This window comes from Cebus imitator, unplaced genomic scaffold (genome assembly GCF_001604975.1).
Source record: "Cebus imitator isolate Cc_AM_T3 unplaced genomic scaffold, Cebus_imitator-1.0 Scaffold585, whole genome shotgun sequence".
NCBI lineage: Eukaryota > Metazoa > Chordata > Mammalia > Primates > Cebidae > Cebus > Cebus imitator.
The window spans coordinates 966536-971092 of record NW_016107900.1 but is presented as its reverse complement, the minus strand read 5'-3'; the positions used below and the strand labels follow the sequence as shown (position 1 = coordinate 971092).

At 38.4% G+C, this 4557-nt stretch overlaps 1 pseudogene across 1 annotated transcript in view; it reads right to left on the bottom strand.

The window, feature by feature from the left end:
- Window positions 1-3396, bottom strand: part of LOC108294524 — a 6944-nt pseudogene extending 3548 nt beyond the window's left edge. Inside the window, exon 1 of the transcript XR_005197984.1 lies at window positions 3309-3396. The product of XR_005197984.1 is annotated as a tubulin beta chain-like (transcript). The remainder of the gene's footprint in view (window positions 1-3308) is intronic.
- Between the last annotated feature and the right edge of the window lie 1161 nt (window positions 3397-4557).

The window sequence follows — 4557 nt, the reverse complement described above, 5'->3', positions numbered from 1 at the left end:
GCACCATCTACAATACATAGTTGGTACTCAATAAATATTTGCAGAATTCACTGATTAAGTAACTCAAGGCCTGGCATACTGAGTCTTGATCCAGAGATTTTTCACCTATAAGATGAAGAGGTTAGGTCATCTTTGAAGTTCTTTCCAACTCAAGAAATTAATACTTTTTATTCATACAATTTTTTTAAATTGACTTTATTTTTTAAAATTAAAATCTATCTATTAAATATCTATCTATCTGTCTACCTATTTATGTATCTATAAATTTACCTGGAGATAGGGTCTTACTCATTTGCCCAGGCTAGAGTGCAAATGATCAAATGATCCTCCTATCTCGGCCTCCCAAGTGGCTGCGACTACAGGGGCACACCACCATGCCGGCCTATTTTTATTTTTTGTTTTTAGTATAGACTAAGTCTTGCTATGTGGCCCAAGCTGGATTTGAACGTCAGGGCTCATGCAATCCTCCCATGTCATCCTCCTGAGTAGCTGGGATTGCAGGTATTTGCCACCATGCCTGGCATAGCTCAGTTTTTATTTTTATTTTTGAGACAGTGTCTTGCTTTGTTGCCCAGACTGGAGTGCAGTGGCACAATCTCGGCTCACTGCAATCTCTGCCTCCTGAGTTGAAGCAATTCTCCTGCCTTAGCCTCCTGAGTGCCTGGGACTACAGGCACCCACCACAATACCTGGCTACATTTTGTGTTTTTAGTAGAGACGGGATTTCACCATGTCGGTCAAACTGGTCTCAAACTCCTGGCCTCCAGTGATTCACCCCCCTAGGCCTCCTAAAATGCTGGGATTAGAGGTGTGAACCACTGTACCTGGCCTCAGTTTTTAAATATTAAAGTTGAACATGGAAAAAATAGCTGTCAGTAACAAGAAATGTGGGAATAAATTGATATTTTACATATAACTTTCATGTTGTAAAGAGAATCTTCCATAGTGATTTTCAAATACATAGAGTGTAGGTAGAGATTAGGAAGAGGAATGATGATGGAACTTAAACTCATGAAAAATAGGTGTTCCTTTTGACTATGTTTATACCCAAGTATCTGGGATAAAAGTAATATCATTTTTTTTTTTTAATTTCTCCTGTTTCACTGAGAAGATCAGAGCAAGGTGAAAGGTGAGGGGAAGCCCTCTCCTGAGTGGCACCAATGTACTAACATTTTCATAAAAATATAGCATAGGCTCTGGAGCTGCCCTGCCCAGGATTGAAGCCCATCTCTGTCTCTTAATACTTGTGAAAGCTTAAGGAAGTTATGTAACTTCCTGTGCTTTGGTTCTCACCTCTGTGAAGTGGGAGCATTAACAGCATCGACCTCACTAGATTGTTTCAAGGACTAAATGAGATAACATTTTTAAACAGCTGAGTACAGTATCTGTCATATCATAGCACTCAATAAATAATAAACTCATTATTCCCATTGTTAAGAATAATAAGGGAAATATCAGTAGATGTCAAACCCAAGAATGACAAGTACTGGTTGGTGAGCAGGTTGGGGTGAGGAGTGAGATGGGAGGCCTGGAAGAGTTCAGGACCTTTCTGACACATAAATGAAGCTACAGTTCTAATTAGCATAGTGTTGACATTGGGCAAGATGAGCGTGCATACTTAAAGAGTAGCCTCTGGCTGGACGTAAATTATAATGTAAGGAAACAGTTGTAAAAAAAAAATACTAAAAGTGCCAATAAATTACCAATGCCATTGAAATGTAATTTCCTGTTTCTTGAATGTATGAATGTAGGATTTATACCAAATTTCTGTATTTAGGCAGCTAAAGTACATAGGGCCTGAATCAAAGAGTTGCATAAAGTCATTCATGTTGAGTAGACACATCACATTCTGAAACTTTTTAATCGCTGAAATGAAGTGTTTGTTATGAAGCTTCAAGAATAATCTAATCAGAATGAAGTACAGCTTCATTAATTTGTACTTCACTAGTTGAGAATCTGAGAATATTCAGACGGAAACTGAGATTTTGCCCTATCTGTGGAAAAATAAAAGCATTGCCAAGAACATCAGCATTATAGACAAGATTGTATCAGGAGAGTATAAAGAACTTAGAAGAATAAATACTGTTGATGTCCTCTTTTAGGTATAGTTTGTATGCTAATATAGTTAGTCCATGATACAACATAATTCTTTAGTGATTTGAACTAATAAATTAAGTCAATAATATTTATTTGTGCAGTCTCAATGTGACAGGCTTTATTTCAGATACTGGGATTCAATAACGGAATAAGACAGACCTGGTCTTCCTGGAGCTTATGTTCTAGCAAGAAGATAAATAATGGTTTACATTGTCAGGATGACGTTGTGATTTGAGAAGTACAAGGTGCTTTGGGAGTATTACAGGAATACCCATTCTAGTCTAAGGTATCAGGAAAGGTCTTCTGGAGAAAAGCAGAAGCTGAGACTTGAAGACTTGTAGAAGTTATCTAGGAAAAGAGGGCTGGGGAATACTGTCCTTAGAGTAAATGATCTGTGAGAAGACTTGGATACCTTACTTGGCTGATTATCTTTCTGATTAATATAACAGGTCTATTAAGGGTTTCTATGCACTCTTAGCCAATCTAATTTGCATTTTTCTCTATACTTGAAAGTAGTGTAATTGGTTTTTTTTTTCTTAAAATCATTCTGTGGTTCCAAATCTTCACAAATGTATACAAAGTATTGTTTTATTTTAAAAATGTTTTCAGTTCTAAACTTGACATACTCAGTAAGCAGCTCTTGCTACCTTTTTCTCTTCTGACTGGTCACAACCCTTTACAATTTTCATCTTTTTCTATAGAATATTTGGTATAATATGAAGCCACTGTAATTTATGAGTGGTATTTAGCAAAATCTTTAACGTAAGGACAATAAAATGGCATTTTCTCTACTCGGGAGGCTGAGGAGGAGGATCCCTTGAGTCCAGAAGTTAGAGGTTATTATTTATTTATTTATTTTTGAGGCAGAGTTTCACTCTGTTGCCCAGGCTGGAGTGCAGTGGTGTGATCTTGGCTTACTCCAAACTCTGCCTCCCAGGTTCAAGCGATTCTCCTGCCTCAGCCTCCCAAGTAATTGGGATTACAGGCATGCACCACCATGCCCAGCTAATTTTTGTATTTTTAGTAGAGACAGGATTTCACCATGTTGGCCAGACTTGTCTCAAACGCCTGATCTCAAGTGATCTGCCCGCTTGGGCCTCCCAAAGTGCTGGGATGAGCATGCCCAGCCTACAATGCGTTCTTATTATGCCACAGCCCTCCAGCCTCGGTGACAGAGGGAGATCCTTTCTCTAAAAATAATAAAATAGTACCCTGAACTCCAACATCTTCCGTGTCATTTTCTGTGTTCATAGGGTGTTGTATGAGGGGAGCAATAACCCCTCTTGTATTAGGTGGCATCCTAGATTTCTTGCTACTTACAACAGTGTAGTTTCTTATAGTGAGAATGATATATCCTTTGTTCAATTTGATTAAAATCTGACATTTGGGGCTCTATTCTTTCCCATTATTCTCTATTTAATGGTCCTAACTTCAGAGCATGGGTGGAAAAACTATGTGGTAGGGTGAATGTAGAAGATAGGAGGCTTCCCTTCTCTTAAATTTTTGGATGCCCCTGTTGTGTTTGCTAATTATGGTAGAATTTGAGTTTACAATGAGAGCCATGAAATACATTTTTATAGCAAAAGGAGGCCTCAGGAGGTCCTTTGGTGAGACCTTAGAAATTGTGGTTGCCTACTTGATGTCTCTAGCTTTTACCTGGTATCTCCTTTACAAATGCTAGGTGATTTCGTTAGAACTCTTTTGGTTGCAAATAATGAAAGCCTTCTTGGAGCTAACTGAAGCCTCAATACTGACTTGAAGTCATGACCACTATATCCTCAAGTTTATTATTATTATTATTATTATTATTATTATTTTTATTACTTTGACAGGGCCTGTGTTGCTCAGGCTGGTTTCCAATTCTTAGCCTCAAGTGATCCTCCTGCCTCAGCTTCCCTGCTAGCTGGGATTATAGGTGTGAGCTGCCATGTCCAGCTTATTTTCCCAAATTCTTAACAGCTAGGCTAAGACTTTCCCCATCTAGTTTAGATTCAATCTAGGCCAGAGATTAGTTCATTGGTCCAGAAGTAGGTACCTGATACTAAAAGGGCCAATCAGAGTACCTCCAGTGGAATATAGAGTTAGGATTCAATGATTTCAGCCTCTGTCTGTCTGGTCTGTGGAATAGAGGAGATAAAACCCAGGGATGTGTGACCAGTTGAGTCCCACCATGCAGCCTGAAAAGCATAAAATTCCCATCTGTGATAAAAGAGAATAATGATGTAGATTTCCTGGTACTGTGCAGAAACAAGATAGAGATAATCCTGCCAGCACTCTTGTCCCTGATTCCAGACCATTCTTGAGCCTTGACTGTATTCCTGTCTTTGCATTCTTGTTCACAAAAAGGGAATAAACCAGAGATACTGCATTTTGTCAAGGCACATGATTAATTTTAACAGCTTTATTGAGGTATCACTGACATGCAGTAAACAGAATATTTAAAGAGAACAATTTGATAAA